This window comes from Chiloscyllium plagiosum, unplaced genomic scaffold (genome assembly GCF_037043375.1).
Source record: "Chiloscyllium plagiosum isolate Xiang-an unplaced genomic scaffold, Cpla_swu_hap1 HiC_scaffold_17, whole genome shotgun sequence".
Lineage (NCBI taxonomy): Eukaryota > Metazoa > Chordata > Chondrichthyes > Orectolobiformes > Hemiscylliidae > Chiloscyllium > Chiloscyllium plagiosum.
In genome coordinates this window covers 14,152,255-14,176,722 of record NW_028270155.1, presented here as the reverse complement: position 1 = coordinate 14,176,722, position 24,468 = coordinate 14,152,255, and the positions used below count along the sequence as shown (strand labels likewise).

At 55.0% G+C, this 24,468-nt stretch overlaps 2 long non-coding RNA genes across 2 annotated transcripts in view; one reads left to right on the top strand and one right to left on the bottom strand.

The window, feature by feature from the left end:
* LOC148147283 (uncharacterized) overlaps window positions 1-24,468 on the top strand; it is a 127,373-nt gene that overhangs the window by 15,162 nt on the left and 87,743 nt on the right. The gene's annotated exons all lie outside the window — the stretch shown is intronic.
* Window positions 11,871-18,279, bottom strand: LOC122551783 (uncharacterized). The gene is made up of 2 exons (XR_015759912.1): window positions 17,499-18,279; window positions 11,871-14,564 (listed from the first exon to the last, which is right to left on the bottom strand). It is a non-coding gene; the product is annotated as an uncharacterized LOC122551783 (long non-coding RNA).

The following is a 24,468-nucleotide window of genomic DNA, read 5'->3' as shown; positions in this document are numbered from 1 at the left end:
TCACTAGGGTTCAATCTCCTCTGTGCTGGGGTTGCATTCCTCACTAGGGTTCAATCTCCTTTGAGCTGGGCTCGCACTCCTCACTAGGGTTCAATCTCCTCCGTGCTGGGCTCGCACTCCTCACTAGGGTTCAATCTCCTCTGTGCTGGGGTCGCACACCTCACGAGGGTTCAATCTCCTCTGTGCTGGGGTCGCATTCCTCACTAGGGTTCAATCTCCTCCGTGCTGGGCTCACACTCCTCACGAGGGTTCAATCTCCTCCGTGCTGGGCTCACACTCCTCACTCGGGTTCAATCTCCTCTGTGCTGGGCTCGCACTCCTCACTAGGGTTCAATCTCCTCCGTGCTGGGCTCGCACTCCTCACTCGGGGTCAATCTCCTCTGTGCTGGTGTCGCACTCCTCACTCGGGTTCAATCTCCTCTGTGCTGGGGTCGCACACCTCACTCGGAATCAATATCCGCTGTGCTGGGCTCGCACTCCTCACTAGGGTACAATCTCCTCTGTGCTGGGGTCGCACACCTCACTAGGGTTCAATCTCCTCTGTGCTGGGCTCGCATTCCTCACTCGGGTTCAATCTCCTCTGTGCTGGGCTCACACTCCTCACTGGGTTTCAATCTCCACTGTGCTGGGCTCGCACTCCTCACTAGGGTTCAATCTCCTCCGTGCTGGGCTCGCACTCCTCACTAGGGTTCAATCTCCTCTGTGCTGGGGTCGCACTCCTCACTAGGGTTCAATCTCCTCCGTGCTGGGCTCGCACCCCTTACTAGGGTTCAATCACATCTGTGCTGGGCTCGCACTCCTCACTAGGGTTCAATCACCTCTGTGCTGGGCTCGCACTCCTCACTAGGGTTCAATCTCCTCTGTGCTGGGCTCGCACTCCTCACTAGGGTTCAATCTCCTCTGTGCTGGGCTCGCACTCCTCACTAGGGTTCAATCTCCTCCGTGCTGGGCTCGCACTCATCACTCGGCTATAATCTCCTCTGTGCTGGGCTCGCACTCCTCACTAGGGTTCAATATGCTCTGTGCTGTGCTCACACACCTCACTAGGATACAATCTCCTCCACGCTTGACTCTCACTCCTCACTCGGGTACAATCTCCTCTGTGCTGGGCTCCCACACCTTACTAGGGTTCAATCTCCTCTGTGGTGGGCTCAGACTCCTCACTAGGGTTCAATCACATCTGTGCTAGGCTCACACTCCTCACTAGGGTTCAATCACCTCTGTGGTGGGCTCACACTCCTCACTAGGGTTCAATCTCCTCTGTGATGGGCTCACACTCCTCACTCGGGTACAATCTCCTCTGTGCTGGGGTCGCACACCTCACTCGGAATTAATGTCCGCTGTGATGGGCTCGCACTCCTCACTAGGGTTCAATCTCCTCTGTGCTGGGCTCGCACTCCTCACTAGGGTTCAATCTCCTCTGTGCTGGGCTCGCACTCCTCACTAGGGTTCAATCTCCTCTGTGCTGGGCTCGCACTCCTCACTAGGGTTCAATCTCCTCTGTGCTGGGCTCGCACTCCTCACTCGGGTGCAATCTCCTCTGTGCTGGGCTCGCACTCCTCACTGGAGTTCAATCTCCTCCGTTTTGGGCTCACACTCCTCACCATGGTTCAATCTCCTCTGTGCTGGGGTTGCATTCCTCACTAGGGTTCAATCTCCTCTGAGCTGGGCTCGCACTCCTCACTAGGGTTCAATCTCCTCCGTGCTGGGCTCACACTCCTCACAAGGGTTCAATCTCCTCCGTGCTGGGCTCGCACTCCTCACTAGGGTTCAATCTCCTCTGTGCTGGGGTTCGCACACCTCACTAGGGTTCAATCTCCTCTGTGCTGGGGTCGCATTCCTCACTAGGGTTCAATCTCCTCCGTGCGGGGCTCGCACTCCTCACTCGGGTTCAATCTCCTCTGTGCTGGGCTCACACTCCTCAATCGGCTATAATCTCCTCTGTGCTCGGCTCACACACCTCACTAGCATTCAATCTCCTCCGTGCTGAGCTCGCACTCCTCTCTCGGCTATAATCTCCTCTGTGCTGGGCTCGCACTCCTCACTAGGGTTCAAACTCCTCTGTGCTGGGCTCGCACTCCTCACTAGAGTTCAATGTCCTCTGTGCTGGGCTCGCACTCCTCACGAGGGTTCAATCTCCTCTGTGCTGGGCTCGCACTCCTCACTAGAGTTCAATCTCCTCCGTGCTGGGCTCGCACTCATGACTCGGCTATAATCTCCTCTGTGCTGGGCTCGCACTCCTCACTAGGGTTCAATATCCTCTCTGCTGTGCTCACACACCTCACTAGGATACAATCTCCTCGACGCTGGGCTCTCACTCCTCACTCGGGTACAATCTCCTCTGTGCTGCGCTCACACTCCTTACTAGGGTTCAATCTCCTCTGTGGTGGGCTCACACTCCTCACTAGGGTTCAATCACATCTGTGCTAGGCTCACACTCCCCTCTAGGGTTCAATCACCTCTGTGGTGGGCTCGCACTCCTCACTAGGGTTCAATCTCCTCTGTGCTGGGGTTGCATTCCTCACTAGGGTTCAATCTCCTTTGAGCTGGGCTCGCACTCCTCACTAGGGTTCAATCTCCTCCGTGCTGGGCTCGCACTCCTCACTAGGGTTCAATCTCCTCTGTGCTGGGGTCGCACACCTCACGAGGGTTCAATCTCCTCTGTGCTGGGGTCGCATTCCTCACTAGGGTTCAATCTCCTCCGTGCTGGGCTCACACTCCTCACGAGGGTTCAATCTCCTCCGTGCTGGGCTCACACTCCTCACTCGGGTTCAATCTCCTCTGTGCTGGGCTCGCACTCCTCACTAGGGTTCAATCTCCTCCGTGCTGGGCTCGCACTCCTCACTCGGGGTCAATCTCCTCTGTGCTGGTGTCGCACTCCTCACTCGGGTTCAATCTCCTCTGTGCTGGGGTCGCACACCTCACTCGGAATCAATATCCGCTGTGCTGGGCTCGCACTCCTCACTAGGGTACAATCTCCTCTGTGCTGGGGTCGCACACCTCACTAGGGTTCAATCTCCTCTGTGCTGGGCTCGCATTCCTCACTCGGGTTCAATCTCCTCTGTGCTGGGCTCACACTCCTCACTGGGTTTCAATCTCCACTGTGCTGGGCTCGCACTCCTCACTAGGGTTCAATCTCCTCCGTGCTGGGCTCGCACTCCTCACTAGGGTTCAATCTCCTCTGTGCTGGGGTCGCACTCCTCACTAGGGTTCAATCTCCTCCGTGCTGGGCTCGCACCCCTTACTAGGGTTCAATCACATCTGTGCTGGGCTCGCACTCCTCACTAGGGTTCAATCACCTCTGTGCTGGGCTCGCACTCCTCACTAGGGTTCAATCTCCTCTGTGCTGGGCTCGCACTCCTCACTAGGGTTCAATCTCCTCTGTGCTGGGCTCGCACTCCTCACTAGGGTTCAATCTCCTCCGTGCTGGGCTCGCACTCATCACTCGGCTATAATCTCCTCTGTGCTGGGCTCGCACTCCTCACTAGGGTTCAATATGCTCTGTGCTGTGCTCACACACCTCACTAGGATACAATCTCCTCCACGCTTGACTCTCACTCCTCACTCGGGTACAATCTCCTCTGTGCTGGGCTCCCACACCTTACTAGGGTTCAATCTCCTCTGTGGTGGGCTCAGACTCCTCACTAGGGTTCAATCACATCTGTGCTAGGCTCACACTCCTCACTAGGGTTCAATCACCTCTGTGGTGGGCTCACACTCCTCACTAGGGTTCAATCTCCTCTGTGATGGGCTCACACTCCTCACTCGGGTACAATCTCCTCTGTGCTGGGGTCGCACACCTCACTCGGAATTAATGTCCGCTGTGATGGGCTCGCACTCCTCACTAGGGTTCAATCTCCTCTGTGCTGGGCTCGCACTCCTCACTAGGGTTCAATCTCCTCTGTGCTGGGCTCGCACTCCTCACTAGGGTTCAATCTCCTCTGTGCTGGGCTCGCACTCCTCACTAGGGTTCAATCTCCTCTGTGCTGGGCTCGCACTCCTCACTCGGGTGCAATCTCCTCTGTGCTGGGCTCGCACTCCTCACTGGAGTTCAATCTCCTCCGTTTTGGGCTCACACTCCTCACCATGGTTCAATCTCCTCTGTGCTGGGGTTGCATTCCTCACTAGGGTTCAATCTCCTCTGAGCTGGGCTCGCACTCCTCACTAGGGTTCAATCTCCTCCGTGCTGGGCTCACACTCCTCACAAGGGTTCAATCTCCTCCGTGCTGGGCTCGCACTCCTCACTAGGGTTCAATCTCCTCTGTGCTGGGGTTCGCACACCTCACTAGGGTTCAATCTCCTCTGTGCTGGGGTCGCATTCCTCACTAGGGTTCAATCTCCTCCGTGCGGGGCTCGCACTCCTCACTCGGGTTCAATCTCCTCTGTGCTGGGCTCACACTCCTCAATCGGCTATAATCTCCTCTGTGCTCGGCTCACACACCTCACTAGCATTCAATCTCCTCCGTGCTGAGCTCGCACTCCTCTCTCGGCTATAATCTCCTCTGTGCTGGGCTCGCACTCCTCACTAGGGTTCAAACTCCTCTGTGCTGGGCTCGCACTCCTCACTAGAGTTCAATGTCCTCTGTGCTGGGCTCGCACTCCTCACGAGGGTTCAATCTCCTCTGTGCTGGGCTCGCACTCCTCACTAGAGTTCAATCTCCTCCGTGCTGGGCTCGCACTCATGACTCGGCTATAATCTCCTCTGTGCTGGGCTCGCACTCCTCACTAGGGTTCAATATCCTCTCTGCTGTGCTCACACACCTCACTAGGATACAATCTCCTCGACGCTGGGCTCTCACTCCTCACTCGGGTACAATCTCCTCTGTGCTGCGCTCACACTCCTTACTAGGGTTCAATCTCCTCTGTGGTGGGCTCACACTCCTCACTAGGGTTCAATCACATCTGTGCTAGGCTCACACTCCCCTCTAGGGTTCAATCACCTCTGTGGTGGGCTCACACTCCTCACTAGGGTTCAATCTCCTCTGTGCTGGGCTCACGCTCCTCACGAGGGTTCAATAACCTCTGTGCTGGGCTCACACTCCTCACTAGGGTTCAATCACCTCTGTGTTGGGCTCACACTCCTCACGAGGGTTCAATCTCGTCCGTGCTGGGCTCGCACACCTCACTAGGGTTCAATCACCTCCGTGCTGGGCTCGCACTCCTCACTATGGTTCAATCTCCTCTGTGCTGGGGTCGCACACCTCACTAGGGTTCAATCTCCTCTGTGCTGGGGTCGCACACCTCACTCGGAATCAATATCCGCTGTGATGGTCTCGCACTCCTCACTAGGGTTCAATCACCTCTGCGCTTCGCTCACACACCTCACTAGGGTACAATGTCCGCTGTGATGGGCTCGCACTCCTCACTCGGCTATAATCTCCTCTGTGCTGGGCTCACACACCTCACTAGGGTTCAATCTCCTCCGTGCTGGGCTCGCCCTCCTCACTAGGGTTCAATCTCCTCTGTGCTGGGCTCGCAATCCGCACTAGGGTACTATCTCGTCTGTGCTGGGCTCGCACTCCTCACTCGGGTGCAATCTCCTCTGTGCTGGGGTCGCACACCTCAATAGGGTACAATCTCCTCTGTGCTGGGCTCGCACTCCTCACTAGGGTTCAATCTCCTCTGTGCTGGGGTTGCATTCCTCACTAGGGTTCCATCTCCTCTGAGCTGGGCTCGCACTCCTCACTAGGGTTCAATCTCCTCCGTGCTGGGCTCGCCCTCCTCACTAGGGTTCAATCTCCTCCGTGCTGGGCTCACACTCCTCACGAGGGTTCAATCTCCTCCGTGCTGGGCTCACACTCCTCACTCGGGTTCAATCTCCTCTGTGCTGGGCTCACACTCCTCATTAGGGTTCAATCTCCTCTGTGCTGGGCTCGCACTCCTCACTAGGGTTCAATCTCCTCTGTGCTGGGGTCGCACACATCACTAGGGTTCAATCTCCTCTGTGCTGGGGTCGCACTCCTCACTAGCGTTCAATCTCCTCTGTGCTGGGCTCGCACTCCTCACTAGGGTTCAATCTCCTCCGTGCTGGGCTCGCACTCCTCACGAGCGTTCAATCACCTCCGTGCTGGGGTCACACTCCTCACGAGGGTTCAATAACCTCTGTGCTGGGCTCACACTCCTCACTAGGGTTCAATCACCTCTGTGCTGGGCTCACACTCCTCACTAGGGTTCAATCTCCTCTGTGCTGGGCTCGCACTCCTCACTAGGGTTCAATCTCCTCCGTGCTGGGCTCACACTCCTCACTAGGTTCAATCTCCTCTGTGCTGGGGTCGCACTCCTCACTAGGTTCAATCTCCTCTGTGCTGGGGTCGCTCTCCTCACTAGGGTTCAATCTCCTCTGTGCTGGGCTCGCACTCCTCACTAGGGTTCAATCTCCTCTGTGCTGGGGTCGCACACATCACTAGGGTTCAATCTCCTCTGTGCTGGGGTCGCACTCCTCACTAGCGTTCAATCTCCTCTGTGCTGGGCTCGCACTCCTCACTAGGGTTCAATCTCCTCCGTGCTGGGCTCGCACTCCTCACGAGCGTTCAATCACCTCCGTGCTGGGGTCACACTCCTCACGAGGGTTCAATAACCTCTGTGCTGGGCTCACACTCCTCACTAGGGTTCAATCACCTCTGTGCTGGGCTCACACTCCTCACTAGGGTTCAATCTCCTCTGTGCTGGGCTCGCACTCCTCACTAGGGTTCAATCTCCTCCGTGCTGGGCTCACACTCCTCACTAGGTTCAATCTCCTCTGTGCTGGGGTCGCACTCCTCACTAGGTTCAATCTCCTCTGTGCTGGGGTCGCTCTCCTCACTAGGGTTCAATCTCCTCTGTGCTGGGCTCGCACTCCTCACTAGGGTTCAATCTCCTCTCTGCTGGGCTCGCACCCCTCACTAGGGTTCAATCTCCTCTCTGCTGGGCTCGCACTCCTCACTAGGGTTCAATCTCCTCTGTGCTGGGGTCGCATTCCTCACTAGGGTTCAATCTCCTCCGTGCTGGGCTCACACTCCTCACGAGGGTTCAATCTCCTCCGTGCTGGGCTCGCACTCCTCACTAGGGTTCAATCTCCTTCGTGCTGGGCTCGCACTCATCACTCGGCTATAATCTCCTCTGTGCTGGGCTCGCACTCCTCGCTCGGGTTCAATATGCTCTGTGCTGTGCTCACACACCTCACTAGGATACAATCTCCTCCACGCCTGACTCCCACTCCTCACTCGGGTACAATCTCCTCTGTGCTGGGCTCCCACACCTTACTAGGGTTCAATCTCCTCTGTGGTGGGCTCACACTCCTCACTAGTGTTCAATAACCTCTGTGCTGGGCTCACACTCCTCACTAGGGTTCAATCACCTCTGTGTTGGGCTCACACTTCTCACTAGGGTTCAATCTCCTCTGTGCTGGGCTCACACTCCTCACTCGGGTACAATCTCCTCTGTGCTGGGGTCGCACACCTCACTCGGAATCAATATCCGCTGTGATGGGCTCGCACTCCTCACTAGGGTTCAATCTCCTCTGTGCTGGGCTCGCACTCCTCACTCGGGTTCAATCTCCTCTGTGCTGGGCTCGCACTCCTCACTAGGGTTCAATGTCCTCTGTGCTGGGCTCGCACTCCTCACTAGGGTTCAATCTCCTCTGTGCTGGGGTTGCATTCCTCACTAGGGTTCAATCTCCTCTGAGCTGGGCTCGCACTCCTCACTAGGGTTCAATCTCGTCTGTGCTGGGCTCACACTCCTCACGAGGGTTCAATCTCCTCCGTGCTGGGCTCGCACTCCTCACTAGGGTTCAATCTCCTCTGTGCTGGGGTCGCACACCTCACTAGTGTTCAATCTCCTCTGTGCTGGGGTCGCGTTCCTCACTAGGGTTCAATCTCCTCCGTGCGGGGCTCGCACTCCTCACTCGGGTTCAATCTCCTCTGTGCTGGGCTCACACTCCTCAATCGGCTATAATCTCCTCTGTGCTCGGCTCACACACCTCACTAGCATTCAATCTCCTCCGTGCTGAGCTCGCACTCCTCACTCGGCTATAATCTCTTCTGTGCTGGGCTGGCACTCCTCACTAGGGTTCAATGTCCTCTGTGCTGGGCTCGCACTCCTCACGAGGGTTCAATCTCCTCTGTGCTGGGCTCGCACTCCTCACTAGGGTTCAATCTCCTCCGTGCTGGGCTCGCACTCATGACTCGGCTATAATCTCCTCTGTGCTGGGCTCGCACTCCTCACTAGGGTTCAATATCCTCTCTGCTGTGCTCACACACCTCACTAGGATACAATCTCCTCCACGCTGGGCTCTCACTCCTCACTCGGGTACAATCTCCTCTGTGCTGGGCTCACACTCCTTACTAGGGTTCAATCTCCTCTGTGCTAGGCTCACACTCCCCTCTAGGGTTCAATCACCTCTGTGGTGGGCTCACACTCCTCACTAGGGTTCAATCTCCTCTGTGCTGGGCTCACGCTCCTCACGAGGGTTCAATAACCTCTGTGCTGGGCTCACACTCCTCACTAGGGTTCAATCACCTCTGTGTTGGGCTCACACTCCTCACTAGGGTTCAATCTCGTCCGTGCTGGGCTCGCACACCTCACTAGGGTTCAATCACCTCCGTGCTGGGCTCGCACTCCTCACTAGGGTTCACTCTCCTCTGTGCTGGGCTCACACTCCTCTCTAGGGTTCAATCTCCTCTGTGCTGGGATCGCACACCTCACTCGGAATCAATATCCGCTGTGATGGGCTCGCACTCCTCACTAGGGTTCAATCACCTCTGCGCTTCGCTCACACACCTCACTAGGGTACAATGTCCGCTGTGATGGGCTCGCACTCCTCACTCGGCTATAATCTCCTCTGTGCTGGGCTCACACACCTCACTAGGGTACAATCTCCTCCGTGCTGGGGTCGCACTCCTCACTAGGGTTCAATCTCCTCTGTGCTGGGCTCGCAATCCGCACTAGGGTACTATCTCGTCTGTGCTGGGCTCGCACTCCTCACTCGGGTGCAATCTCCTCTGTGCTGGGCTCGCACTCCTCACTAGGGTTCAATCTCCTCCGTGCTGGGCTCGCACTCCTCACTAGGGTTCAATCACCTCCGTGCTGGGCTCGCACTCCTCACTAGGGTTCAATATCCTCTCTGCTGTGCTCACACACCTCACTAGGATACAATCTCCTCCACGCTGGGCTCTCACTCCTCACTCGGGTACAATCTCCTCTGTGCTGGGCTCACACTCCTTACTAGGGTTCAATCACCTCTGTGGTGGGCTCACACTCCTCACTAGGGTTCAATCTCCTCTGTGCTGGGCTCACGCTCCTCACGAGGGTTCAATAACCTCTGTGCTGGGCTCACACTCCTCACTAGGGTTCAATCACCTCTGTGTTGGGCTCACACTCCTCACTAGGGTTCAATCTCCTCTGTGCTGGGGTCGCACTCCTCACTAGGGTTCAATCACCTATGTGCTGGGCTCGCACTCCTCACTAGGTTCAATCTCCTCCGTGCTGGGCTCACACTCCTCACTAGGTTCAATCTCCTCTGTGCTGGGGTCGCACTCCTCACTAGGTTCAATCTCCTCTGTGCTGGGGTCGCACTCCTCACTAGGTTCAATCTCCTCTGTGCTGGGGTCGCACTCCTCACTAGGTTCAATCTCCTCTGTGCTGGGGTCGCACTCCTCACTAGGTTCAATCTCCTCTGTGCTGGGGTCGCACTCCTCACTAGGTTCAATCTCCTCCGTGCTGGGCTCACACTCCTCACTAGGTTCAATCTCCTCCGTGCTGGGCTCACACTCCTCACTAGGGTTCAATCTCCTCTGTGCTGGGGTCGCACTCCTCACTAGGTTCAATCTCCTCTGTGCTGGGCTCACACTCCTCACTAGGTTCAATCTCCTCTGTGCTGGGGTCGCACTCCTCACTAGGTTCAATCTCCTCTGTGCTGGGCTCACACTCCTCACTCGGGTACAATCACCTCCGTGCTGGGCTCGCACTCCTCACTAGGGTTCAATCTCCTCTGTGCTGGGCTCGCACTCCTCACTAGGGTTCAATCTCCTCCGTGCTGGGCTCGCACTCCTCACTAGGTTCAATCTCCTCTGTGCTGGGCTCACACTCCTCACTCGGGTACAATCACCTCCGTGCTGGGCTCGCACTCCTCACTAGGGTTCAATCTCCTCTGTGCTGGGCTCACACTCCTCTCTAGGGTTCAATCTCCTCTGTGCTGGGATCGTACACCTCACTCGGAATCAATATCCGCTGTGATGGGCTCGCACTCCTCACTAGGGTTCAATCACCTCTGCGCTTCGCTCACACACCTCACTAGGGTACAATGTCCGCTGTGATGGGCTCGCACTCCTCACTCGGCTATAATCTCCTCTGTGCTGGGCTCACACACCTCACTAGGGTTCAATCTCCTCTGTGCTGGGCTCGCAATCCGCACTAGGGTACTATCTCGTCTGTGCTGGGCTCGCACTCCTCACTCGGGTGCAATCTCCTCTGTGCTGGGCTCACACACCTCACTAGGGTTCAATCTCCTCTGTGCTGGGCTCGCAATCCGCACTAGGGTACTATCTCGTCTGTGCTGGGCTCGCACTCCTCACTCGGGTACAATCTCCTCTGTGCTGGGCTCGCACTCCTCACTAGGGTTCAATCTCCTCTGAGCTGGGCTCGCACTCCTCACTAGGGTTCAATCTCCTCCGTGCTGGGCTCACACTCCTCACGAGGGATCAATCTCCTCCGTGCTGGGCTCGCACTCCTCACTAGGGTTCAATCTCCTCTGTGCTGGGGTCGCACACCTCACTAGGGTTCAATCTCCTCTGTGCTGGGGTCGCATTCCTCACTAGGGTTCAATCTCCTCCGTGCTGGGCTCACACTCCTCACGAGGGTTCAATCTCCTCCGTGCTGGGCTCACACTCCTCACTCGGGTTCAATCTCCTCTGTGCTGGGCTCACACTCCTCACTAGGGTTCAATCTCCTCTGTGCTGGGCTCGCACTCCTCACTAGGGTTCAATCTCCTCTGTGCTGGGGTCGCACACCTCACTAGGGTTCAATCTCCTCTGTGCTGGGGTCGCATTCCTCACTAGGGTTCAATCTCCTCTGTGCTGGGCTCGCACTCCTCACTAGGGTTCAATCTCCTCCGTGCTGGGCTCGCACTCCTCACTAGCGTTCAATCTCCTCCGTGCTGGGGTCACACTCCTCACGAGGGTTCAATAACCTCTGTGCTGGGCTCACACTCCTCACTCGGGTTCAATCACCTCTGTGCTGGGCTCACACTCCTCACTAGGGTTCAATCTCCTCTGTGCTGGGCTCGCACTCCTCACTCGGGTTCAATCACCTCTGTGCTGGGCTCACACTCCTCACTAGGGTTCAATCTCCTCCGTGCTGGGCTCACACTCCTCACTAGGTTCAATCTCCTCTGTGCTGGGGTCGCACTCCTCACTAGGTTCAATCTCCTCTGTGCTGGGGTCGCACTCCTCACTAGGGTTCAATCTCCTCTGTGCTGGGCTCGCACTCCTCACTAGGGTTCAATCTCCTCTCTGCTGGGCTCGCACCCCTCACTAGGGTTCAATCTCCTCTCTGCTGGGCTCGCACTCCTCACTAGGGTTCAATCTCCTCTGTGCTGGGCTCGCACTCCTCACTAGGGTTCAATCTCCTCTGTGCTGGTGTCGCACACCTCACTAGGGTTCAATCTCGTCCGTGCTGGGATCACACTCCTCACTCGGGTTCAATCTCCTCTGTGCTGGGCTCGCACTCCTCACTAGGGTTCAATCTCCTCTGTGCTGGGCTCGCACTCCTCACTAGGGTTCAATCTCCTCTGTGCTGGGGTCGCACACCTCACTAGGGTTTGTGCAAGATAGGGGCCTCTGCGACCCCCCATCAGGCACTCTGCTTCCCTTCCCAAGAACAAAGACACGGAGGAGTTCGTCCAAAACTATGTATTCAGTTCTGCAGAACCGGGTGTTACCTCAATGGCTTCCCACGAGGCACACACACAGATTGTAATCCCCGCGCATTATATACATGTAGTAATGGGCTGGGCCTTCTACTGTCTCAGCCAATGGGTGTCAAAGTTCCCCACTGTCCTCCCTGATGGATGAGATTATTTGGTTCATCACCCAGCCAATCAGTGTTTGAGTTCTCCGTTTCTCCCTTATATGGATGATGATGTACAGCCGTGGGTTGTGGGCAGTCCCTCAGCCACGAGGAAAGCTGTTTCCATTGTTCCATTCATGAAAATCTAGGGGAGTATCTGCTGGTGCTTACTACAAGGTAGAAAAGACTAAAATGGTGGCTTTGTACTTACTATGTGCTTACTACAACAGTTAATGATTTAAAAATTACACCACCCCTTACAAATCCCCCGTGTCTTTTCTTACGGTTTGTAATTTTTAAACTGGGAGTTTCCTCTCCAGGGCGTTTAATAACTCCTGAGCTTGTTCATCAAACTGCCCATCTCTAATACCACCCCCGCCCAATAGGGATTCACGTTGTTCCATCTCGAGATTCATTCGTTCAACCTGCCCATAGGGAACGTCCCTCTTAGTAAGGGCGGTTTTGATCAGTCGTTGAGTTAATCCCCGGACGCAGGGAATAACACAACACCCAAGGGCAGTGAGTACCCCTGCCACCACTATACATGAGACAAGAAAGGGAACGACCACCCCTGTCCATTTACCGAACCAAGCTTCCAACCAACCCGTGAGGCCAGAGTCGATACCCGAGTTTTCGGCGAGTTCGTCCGCCAATGTGGTGAGTCCATCCAGGGCGCGGGTGATGGACCCATCAGGGGCTGTGTTGTTGGGGATGAAAGTGCAGCACTGAGTGCCTATCATGACACAAACACCCCCCTTCTCTGCCAACATCATGTCTAAGGCCAACCTATTTTCCCACGTCATCCGACTAGTGGCGTCCAGTTGTTCTGCTATTCCTTTCACTGCATCACGGGTATAATTAATGAACCTCTGCTGATTGTAGTAAATATAATTAATCCAATCCACATTCTTATTGATGGTAACTCACCAGAACAGTGACGACTCAAAACCCGCCGCTATCTGGTTCCTAGCCTTGTATTCGTCAGGAACACCCCTGGGGACCCCTATGGCGTCTAAATATATGTTATCATCGAAAGAGGTCTCCAAAGCTCTCTCAGTTCTTCCACTGAAACGGGGTTGCTCTTGTTTTTCGAATGCCAGGGTGAATGGGATGGCCAATTGAACGATTGCACAAGTGCCCGTCCATTTTCGGGGCAGGGTCTGTCGCAGAATCCTCCCACCACAGTACCACCAGAGGTCTGCCCTAGGCACATGAATGTGGGAGTAATTCCCCCCCCCGGTAGTTTCGTTGACCAGCCGAATTGATCCGCTGCACTTGTCAAATGTCCCCACATCGTCGTCCCACTGTAGTCCCGTCCGAGAGACACAGGCCTGGTGCGTACCCGTTACCCCTGAGAATGATGGCGGGCGGGGCGCTCCCTCAGACCTGACGGGGGGAAACTTCAAACTTAAGGGTCGACAAGTGGGGTCGTTCCAGGCCTCTCGGTCCTGGTACAGCATTATCATGCAGTCCAAGGCTCGTGGGTGTTTCTCCCATCCCAGCGGGAACGGGACCACCTGAGGGTTAGGACGGGCACCCGTGCATGCGTAGCAATCACTCTTTTTCATGCTCCTCACAGTATATTTGACCCATTCCATCCAGGCATTCGCCTCCCCGTATCCCGTTTCTATTTCAAAGGTCCTTTCCAAGTCCATCATCTCAATTATCCTAACCTTTTCCTGCTCATCGGGGGTGGATGAGGCCCCAGACCCAGCTTCAATGACCGCGATGGTCGTGCAGCATATCTGCAACCCCTTCTGTCCTGCCTGGCCCCCAAGGTCTTTATGGTCAGATAGAGTGGATTGCACCGATTCTGCTCACAATTCCGCCCAGGGGTGATGGGATCACGGACAATTGACACCATAGCCTGGACCCCGGGGGCTGGAGGCCTACTGATGCCAATTTTTTTTTTTTTTTTTTTTTGCCATGCAACTGTAATACTAACGTCTGACCCTGGAATCCCCTTTCTCTCTCTAGGTTACGCTTAGTCTGATTCAGTTCACTTTTAGTCGCACAGGGCACCAACCCACATAGGTCTAAACTAAGTGTCTGTGTTGGCGGGAACGGAGATGGAGAGCCACCGACGGTCCTCTGCCTGTTTTTCCCAGAGGCCGAATTGAGTAACACGCACACTATGACCCAGCCCAAAGATAATGGCAAAGCAAGTTAACAATACATTGACCGCATTTTGTTGCAACACTCGTGTCTGGCCGGAGGACACAGTCCTTTAAACTCGCCAAAGTCCAATTAGTCTGTTCTCAGGGTCTCTGTTCCTTAGATGCCTCTGTCGGAGAGGTTCGTTCGTCCTCCGTTGGTTGTGGCACTAGTCCCTTGATTCGAGTATAATGTGTCCAGCCCTTTTCGGCCGTACAGGCAGCCGTTTCGGTCGTCAAAAGTACTAGGAAGGGACCGTCCCAAATTGATTCGAGGGTGCGTTGCTTCCAGCTTTTAATCAGGACCCACTGACCCGGCTTGATGGTGTGCACCGCGAACTCGAGGGGCGGCGTCTGTGCCAAAAGTCCCTGTTGGCGTAAACGAGATAGAGCAGACCCCAGAGCCACCACATATTTTTGCACAAACATGTCCCGAGACTCGAATAAGGGAGGTTCTCCCCTCGGCCCATGGAACGGGAGGCCAAACAGCATTTCGTAAGGGGAGACCCAAATCCCGCCTTGGCTGGGTGCGAATTTGCAACAGGGCGAGGGGTAGGCACTTGGTCCAAGGCAGGCCGATTTCACTAGTGAGTTTGGTTAGCTACTTTTTGATGGTTTTGTTCATTCTTTCGAACTTGCCTGAGGAAGAGGGATGCCAGGGGGTATGCAAATCCCAGTCAATCCCCACCGCTTGCACTATATTCTGGAGGACAGTCGAGGTGAAGTGACTCCCCTGGTCAGGGTCAATAACGCGGGGCAGCCCAAATCGTGGGATGATTTGTTCGAGTAGAATGTTGCTAACCTGGGTTGCCGTTGCCGTGGCAGTGGGGAAAGCTTCCACCCATCCTGTCAGGTGATCTACTATTACTAATAGATACTTCAGGCGACCTATGGGGGGGAGCTCAGTGTAATCTACCTGGACATACTCAAACGGCCTATAGGCCAGACTCCTACCCCCTTGCCTTGCGTGCTTCCGCAGCCCCCTTTTGTTGATCTTTCGGCACATTATGCAATCTCCCGTGACCTGCTTGGCTACTGTGTACAGATCAGGGTGGGCATATCGGCGTAGGAAGGCATCGCACAGTGCCTGGGCACCCCCGTGACCCCCTTGGTGTAGACGGGCAATAATGTCCCGCGTCAACGGTCGATTTAGTAGCTGGCGGCCATCGGGTAGGGTCCACTTCCCTTCCCTATCTTTTGTACCCCCTAGAGATGCGAGGAGAGTTTCCTCTTTGTCAGTAAACGTGGGCATTTCGGTAATTTCGGCTATCTGGGGAATCCTTACCAGGCAGTTTACTACTTCCTTCCCCATCCCGGCCAATTTTGCCTGTTCGTCCACCAATTGATTCCCCAGGGTCTCCGTTTTATTGTCTTTCTGGTGCCCTTTCACATGCACTACAGCAATCTCTTGTGGTAACAACAAATCCTCCAAGATCATGGCTACCAGTTCCTCGTGGACCAACTCATTTCCCCTACTATTTATCATTCCCCTTTCCTTCCAGATCTTCCCAAAGGTGTGTACTACCCCAAAGGCATACTTAGAGTCAGTGTAGATTTTCCCGGCTACTCCCTTTAAATTTCACAGAGCCCGGTGCAAGGCGTACAACTCCACGTTTGTGCGGACCAGGCATTCGGTAGCCGTCCACTTTCCACTAATTCCCAGCCAGTCTCACTAATGACTGCATCTTGCTCCTCTCCCTCTCCAACTTTCCCTCGACCTTCCTCTTTCCATCCCATAACCTTCTTCCCCCATTCCGGTGGACGTACAGGCTTCCCGTACGGCTGCCACCATCATTTTTATCTTCTGTTTTTCCCTTACTACATCCCTCTGAATGTACACCTTCTGTGCTTCCCGCAATAATTCCGCAACGTCTTTTTCAGCCCATTCCTCTATTTTCTGTAATTTCTTCTGAATGTCAGGCCATGATTTAGTCACACAGTGCACCTTAAGCATGCCCTTGCCTATTTCCCTGTCGGGGTCTAAACCGGAATACTTTCACATGGACTCCCGCAAGCGGTCTAAAAACTCACTCGGGGATTCATCCTTTTTCTGTCCGACTTCGAATGCTTTCGCTAAATTCTGCTGTTTAGGCACGCAGGTTTTGATTCCCCTGATTATAAGGTTTCTGAGGTCTGTCATATTAGCCCGTCCCCCCCCGTGTCGTTATGATCCCACCGGGGGTCCTCTAAGGGGTACTTCTGCTCTCCACGCTGAGGGCCTCCCTGATGTTCCCTATCCCAAATGGCCATTGCACTATTCCAGATCATGACAATTTCATCGTAATTAAATAGTAAACTCATCATGGCCTGCAATTCGGCCCATGTGTATATACTGGGCCCCAGAAATTGATCTAATTGTGTTCCGACACTGACGGGATCGTCCAGTAGATGGGGTAGTTCATTGCGAAGTTGTCGGATATCCCCAGAATTTAAAGGTTGTACTACGAACCCGGTCCGTTCGTTCCCAAACGGCACCTCTCGTAAAGGGTTCATCTGTTCAACATTGTTAACCCTCTCAGCACCCAATCTCTCTTCTTGATCTCTCCGCATCTCAATTCGGGCTGATCTCCTAACGCCTGGGGTGGGCTCTTCTTCCCCTCCAGTGTCCCCCCCCCCCAGCAGGCTCTCCCTCACTGAGCATGACCTGCTGGGAACCGAGATTATCCGACGCAGGAGGGAGGTCCACGCTGGACGCCTGGGCATGCACAGCTTGTACATACGGGGGCAGGGCGAAAGGGGGCAAACCGTCGGTGAGGACGTTCCAAGACCTCTGGGGCTTTCTTGGGTCTGTTTGGGGAATCAGAGGATAGAGACCCGTGGGGTCCCCGCCGTCACTCGCCAACCAGGCGGCGGCGTATTTGCTCTCCTCTGGGTTAAACGGTTGTTTTCTGTTAACATATATATTTAGGAGTTGACACACCCAGTTTTCATCAGACCCATACTCGGGCCAAACTACCGAGGGGGTGCGGATAGGTTCTTTGGTCCATATTAAAACAACAATATTTTATCATAGTCTCTTTCTTTAAGTCCTCTGTCCTACTGCTTTCCGTCCATAAACTCAATTTCTGACCTAGTGAACTATCGGGGGGGTATTTCTTTTCCATTTACAGCCGTCTCTGCTGATTTCACATGGTCTATCTTCGGTCCTGGTCTTAAACGCCTAAAGCGTTCTCACAGATAACCGTCAAAACCACAATTTCCCATGGTCTATCTTCGGTCCTGGTCTTAAACGCTTAAAGCGTTCTCACAGATGACCGTCAAAACCACGTGGCCAACAAGGAAGAACAAAAGAAACTCTCTTACCTTGATCCGTGCACGGAGTTGTCTGGCCTTTTTAAATGTGTGTACCCCCGCGTATAGTCACTAACCAGTCGTCCCAGCACTCGTCCGTGTGTTCCTTTTCTCGGGATCCAAAATTATTTTTAATGAGCCGGGTCACTCTCTTGGCCGACGGCTGACGGACCAAGCCGATCCAATGAGCAGTATAAATATATACCAGACGCGTCTTTTTGTATCAGACTTGATCCACGAGCCGAAGAGAGCCCCGGCAATAATTATTGCATCCCGGACGAGCCCCCAATTGTGCAAGATAGGGGCCTCTGCGACCCCCCATCAGGCACTCTGCTTCCCTTCCCAAGAACAAAGACACGGAGGAGTTCGTCCAAAACTATGTATTCAGTTCTGCAGAACCGGGTGTTACCTCAATGGCTTCCCACGAGGCACACACACAGATTGTAATCCCCGCGCATTATATACATGTAGTAATGGGCTGGGCCTTCTACTGTCTCAGCCAATGGGTGTCAAAGTTCCCCACTGTCCTCCCTGATGGATGAGATTATTTGGTTCATCACCCAGCCAATCAGTGTTTGAGTTCTCCGTTTCTCCCTTATATGGATGATGATGTACAGCCGTGGGTTGTGGGCAGTCCCTCAGCCACGAGGAAAGCTGTTTCCATTGTTCCATTCATGAAAATCTAGGGGAGTATCTGCTGGTGCTTACTACAAGGTAGAAAAGACTAAAATGGTGGCTTTGTACTTACTATGTGCTTACTACAACAGTTAATGATTTAAAAATTACACCACCCCTTACAGGTTCAATCTCCTCTGTGCTGGGGTCGCATTCCTCACTAGGGTTCAATCTCCTCTGTGCTGGGCTCGCACTCCTCACTAGGGTTCAATCTCCTCTGTGCTGGGCTCGCACTCCTCACTCGCGTTCAATCTCCTCCGTGCTGGGGTCACACTCCTCACGAGGGTTCAATAAACTCTGTGCTGGGCTCACACTCCTCACTAGGGTTCAATCACCTCTGTGCTGGGCTCACACTCCTCACTAGGGTTCAATCTCCTCTGTGCTGGGCTCGCACTCCTCACTAGGGTTCAATCTCCTCCGTGCTGGGCTCACACTCCTCACTAGGTTCAATCTCCTCTGTGCTGGGGTCGCACTCCTCACTAGGTTCAATCTCCTCTGTGCTGGGGTCGCACTCCTCACGAGGGTTCAATCTCGTCTGTGCTGGGCTCGCACTCCTCACTCGGGTTCAATCTCCTCTCTGCTGGGCTCGCACCCCTCACTAGGGTTCAATCTCCTCTCTGCTGGGCTCGCACTCCTCACTAGGGTTCAATCTCCTCTGTGCTGGGGTCGCATTCCTCACTAGGGTTCAATCTCCTCCGTGCTGGGCTCACACTCCTCACGAGGGTTCAATCTCCTCCGTGCTGGGCTCACACTCCTCACTAGGGTTCAATCTCCTCTGTGCTGGGCTCACACTCCTCACTAGGATTCAATCTCGTCCGTGCTGGGCTCACACTCCTCACTAGGGTTCAATCTCCTACGTGCTGGGCTCGCACTCCTCACTAGGGTTCAATCTCCTCTGTGGTGGGCTCACACTCCTTACTAGGGTTCAACCACATCTGTGCTAGGCTCACACTCCTCACTCGGGTTCAATCACCTCTGTGGTGGGCTCACACTCCTCACTAGGGTTCAATCTCCTCTGTGCTGGGCTCACTCTCCTCACGAGGGTTCAATAACCTCTGTGCTGGGCTCACACTCCTCACTCGGGTTCAATCACCTCTGTGCTGGGCTCACACTCCTCACTAGGGTTCAATCTCCTCTGTGCTGGGCTCGCACTCCTCACTAGGGTTCAATCTCCTCTCTGCTGGGCTCGCACTCCTCACAAGGGTTCAATCGCCTCTGTGCTGGGCTCGCACTCCTGACTAGGGATCAGTCTCCTCTGTGCTGGGCTCGCACTCCTCTCTAGGGTTCAATCTCCTCTGTGGTGGGCTCACACTCCTCACTAGGTTTCAATCACATCTGTGCTAGGCTCACACTCCTCACTAGGTTTCAATCACCTCTGTGGTGGGCTCCCACTCCTCACTAGGTTTCAATCTCCTCTGTGGTGGGCTCACACTCCTCACTAGGGTTCAATCTCCTCCGTGCTGGGCTCACACTCCTCACTAGGGTTCAATCACCTCCGTGCTGGACTCGCACACCTCACTAGGGTTCAATCTCGTCCGTGCTGGGGTCGCACTCCTCACTCGGGTACAATCTCCTCTGTGCTGGGGTCGCACACCTCACTCGGAATCAATATCCGCTGTGATGGGCTCGCACTCCTCACTAGGGTACAATCTCGTCTGTGCTGGGCTCGCACTCCTCACTCGGGTTCAGTCTCCTCTGTGCTGGGCTCGCACTCCTCACTCGGGTTCAGTCTCCTCTGTGCTGGGCTCGCACTCCTCACTAGGGTTCAATCTCCTCTGTGCTGGGCTCTCACTCCTCACTAGGGTTCAATCTCCTCAGTGCTGGGCTCGCACTCCTCACTAGCATTCAATCTCCTCCGTGCTGGGCTCGCATTCCTCACTCGTCTATAATCTCCTCTGTGCTGGGCTTGAACTCCTTACTAGGGTTCAATCTCCTCTGTCCTGGGCTCACACTCCTCACTAGGGTTCAATCACCTCTGTGCTGGGCTCACACTCCTCACTAGGGTTCAATCACCTCTGTGCTGGGCTCACACTCCGCACTAGTGTTCCATCTCCTCCGTGCTGGGCTCACACTCCTCACGAGGGTTCAATCTCGTCTGTGCTGGGCTCGCACTCCTCACCAAGGTTCAATCATCTCTGTGCTGGTGTCGCACTCCTCACTAGGGTTCAATCTCCACCGTACTGGGCACACACTCCTCAATTGTGTTCAATATCTTCTGTGTTGAGGTCGCACTCCCAAATATTGTTAAATCTCCTCCGTGCTAGGCTCGGACTCCTCACTAGGGTTCAATCTCCTCCGTGCTGGGCTCGCACACCTCACTAGGGTTCAATCACCTCTGTGCTGGGCTCGCACACCTCACTAGGGTTCAATCACCTCTGTGCTGGGCTCACACTCCTCACTCGGCTATAATCTCGTCTGTGCTCGGCTCACACACCTCACTAGAGTTCAATCTCCGCCGTGCTGGGCTCGCACTCCTCACTCGGCGATAATCTCCTCTGTGCAGGGCTCGTACTCCTCACAAGGGTTCAATCTCCTCTGTGGTGAGCTCGCACTCCTCACTAGGGTACAATCTCCTCTGTGCCTGGCTCGCACTCCTCACTCGGGTTAAATCTCCTCTGTGCTGGGCTCGCACTGCTCACTAGGGTTCAATCTCCTCTGTGCCTGGCTCGCACTCCTCACTAGGGTTCAATCTCCTCCGTACTGGGCTCGCACTCCTCACTCGTCTATAATCTCCTCTGTGCTGGGCTCGGACTCCTCACGAGGGTTCAATCTCCTCTGTGCTGTGCTCACACACCTCACTAGCATACAATCTCTTCCACGCTGGGCTCGCACTCCTTACTAGGGTTCAATCTCCTCTGTCCTCGGCTCACACTGCTCACTCGGGTTCAATCTCCTCTGTGCTGGGCTCACACTCCTCACTAGGGTTCAATCTCCTCTGTGCTGGGCTCGCACTCCTCACTAGGGTTCAATCTCCTCCGTGCTGGGCTCGCACTCCTCACTAGGGTTCAATCTCGTCCGTGCTGGGCTCACACTCCTCACTAGCGTTCAATCACCTCTGTGCTGGGCTCACACTCCTCACTAGGGTTCAATCTCCTCTGTGCTGGTGTCGCACTCCTCACTAGGGTTCAATCTCGTCCGTGCTGGGCTCGCACTCCTCACTAGGGTTCAATCTCCTCTATGCAGGGCTTACACTCCTCACTAGGGTTCAATGTCGTCTGTTCTGGGCTCACACTCCTCACTAGGGTTCACTGTCCTCTGTTCTGGGCTCACACTCCTCACTAGTGTTCAATCTACTCCGTGCAGGGCTCGCACTCCTCACTAGTGTTCAATCTCGTCTGTGCTGGGCTCGCACTCCTCACGAGGGTTCAATCTCCTCCGAGCTGGGCTCACACTCCTCACTCGGGTTCAATCTCCTCTATGCTGGGCTCACACTCCTCACTAGGGTTCAATGTCCTCTGTGCTGGGCTCGCACTCCTCACGAGGGTTCAATAACCTCTGTGCTGGGCTCACACTCCTCACTCGGGTTCAATCACCTCTGTGCTGGTCTCACATTCCTCACTAGGGTTCAATCTCCTCTGTGCTGGGCTCACACTCCTCACTAGGGTTCAATCACCTCTGTGCAGGGCTCACACTCCTCGCTCGGGTTCAATCACCTCTGTGCTGGGCTCGCACCTCTCACTAGGGTTCAATCTCCTCTGTGCTGGGCTCGCACTCCTCACTAGGGTTCAATCACTTCCGTGATGGACTCACACTCCTCACTAGGGTTCAATCTCCTGTGTGCTGGGCTCACTCTCCTCACTAGGGTTCAATATCCTCTGTGCTGTGCTCACACACCTCACTAGGATACAATCTCCTCCACGCTGGGCTCGCACTCCTTACTAGGGTTCAATCTCCTCTGTCCTCAGCTCACACTCCTCACTAGGGTTCAATCTCCTCAGTGCTGGGCTCACACTCCTCACTAGGGTTCAATCTCCTCGGTGCTGGGCTCACACTCCTCACTAGGGTTCAATCACCTCTGTGCTGGGCTCACACTCCTCACTAGGGTTCAATCTCCTCTGTGCTGGGCTCGCACACCTCACTAGGGTTCAATCTCGTCCGTGCTGGGCTCGCACTCCTCACTAGGGTTCAATCACCTCTGTGCTGGGCTCACACGCCTCACTAGGGTACAATCTCTTCTGTGCTGGGCTCACACTCCTCACTAGGGTTCAATCTCGTCCGTGCTTGGCTCGCACTCCTCACTAGGGTTCAATCTCCTCTGTGCTGGGCTCGCACTCCTCACTAGGGTTCAATCTCCACCGTACTGGGCTCGCACTCCTCACTTGGGTTCAATATCCTCTGTGTTGAGGTCACACTCCCAAATAGGGTTAAATCTCCTCTGTGCTGGGCTCGGACTCCTCACTCGGGTACAATCTCCTCCGTGCTGGGCTCACACTCCTCACTAGGGTTCAATCTCCTCTGTGCTGGGCTCGCACCCCTCACTCGGGTTCAATCTCCTCTGTGCTGGGGTCGCACTCCTCACTAGGGTTCAATCTCCTCTGTGCTGGGCTTGCACTCCTCACTAGGGTTCAATCTCCTCTGTGCTGGGCTTGCACTCCTCACTAGGGTTCAATCACCTCTGTGCTGGGCTCACACTCCTCACTAGGGTTCAATCTCCTCTGTGCTGGGCTCACACTCCTCACCAGAGTTCAATCTCCGCCGTGCTGGGCTCGCACTCCTCACTCGGCTATAATCTCCTCTGTGCTGGGCTCGCACTCCTCACTCGTCTATAATCTCGTCTGTGCTTGGCTCACACACCTCACTAGAGTTCAATCTCCTCTGTGCCGTGCTCGCACTCCACACTAGGGATCAATCTCCTCTGTGCTGGGCTCGCACTCATCACTAGGGTTCACTCTCCTCTGTGCCTGGCTCGCACTCCTCACTAGGGTTCAATCTCCTCCGTACTGGGCTCGCACTCCTCACTCGTCTATAATCTCCTCTGTGCTGGGCTCGCACTCCTCACTAGGGTTCAATCTCCTCTGTGCTGTGCTCACACACCTCACTAGGATACAATCTCCTCCACGCTGGGCTCGCACTCCTTACTAGGGTTCAATCTCCTCTGTCCTCGGCTCACACTCCTCACTCGGGTTCAATCTCCTCGGTACTGGGCTCACAGTCCTCACTAGGGTTCAATCACCTCTGTGCTGGGCTCACACTCCTCACTAGGGTTCAATTTCCTCCCTGCTGGGCTCGCACTCCTCACTAGGGTTCAATCTCGTCCCTGCTCGGCTCGCACTCCTCACTAGGGTTCAATCACCTCTGTGCTGGGCTCACACTCCTCACTAGGGTACAATCTCCTCTGTGCTGGGCTCGCACTCCTCACTAGGGTTCAATCACCTCTGTGCTGGGCTCACACTCCTCACTAGGGTTCAATCTCCTCCGTGCTGGGCTCGCACTCCTCACTAGGGTTCAATCTCCTCCGTGCTGGGCTAACACTCCTCACTAGGGTTCAATCTCCTCTGTGCTGGGGTTGCATTCCTCACTAGGGTTCAATCTCCTCTGAGCTGGGCTCGCACTCCTCACTAGGGTTCAATCTCCTCCGTGCTGGGCTCACACTCCTCACGAGGGATCAATCTCCTCCGTGCTGGGCTCGCACTCCTCACTAGGGTTCAATCTCCTCTGTGCGGGGGTCGCACACCTCACTAGGGTTCAATCTCCTCTGTGCTGGGGTCGCATTCCTCACTAGGGTTCAATCTCCTCCGTGCTGGGCTCACACTCCTCACGAGGGTTCAATCTCCTCCGTGCTGGGCTCACACTCCTCACTCGGGTTCAATCTCCTCTGTGCTGGGCTCACACTCCTCACTAGGGTTCAATCTCCTCTGTGCTGGGCTCGCACTCCTCACTAGGGTTCAATCTCCTCTGTGCTGGGGTCGCACACCTCACTAGGGTTCAATCTCCTCTGTGCTGGGGTCGCATTCCTCACTAGGGTTCAATCTCCTCTGTGCTGGGCTCGCACTCCTCACTAGGGTTCAATCTCCTCCGTGCTGGGCTCGCACTCCTCACTAGCGTTCAATCTCCTCCGTGCTGGGGTCACACTCCTCACGAGGGTTCAATAACCTCTGTGCTGGGCTCACACTCCTCACTCGGGTTCAATCACCTCTGTGCTGGGCTCACACTCCTCACTAGGGTTCAATCTCCTCTGTGCTGGGCTCGCACTCCTCACTAGGGTTCAATCTCCTCCGTGCTGGGCTCACACTCCTCACTAGGTTCAATCACCTCTGTGCTGGGGTCGCACTCCTCACTAGGTTCAATCTCCTCTGTGCTGGGGTCG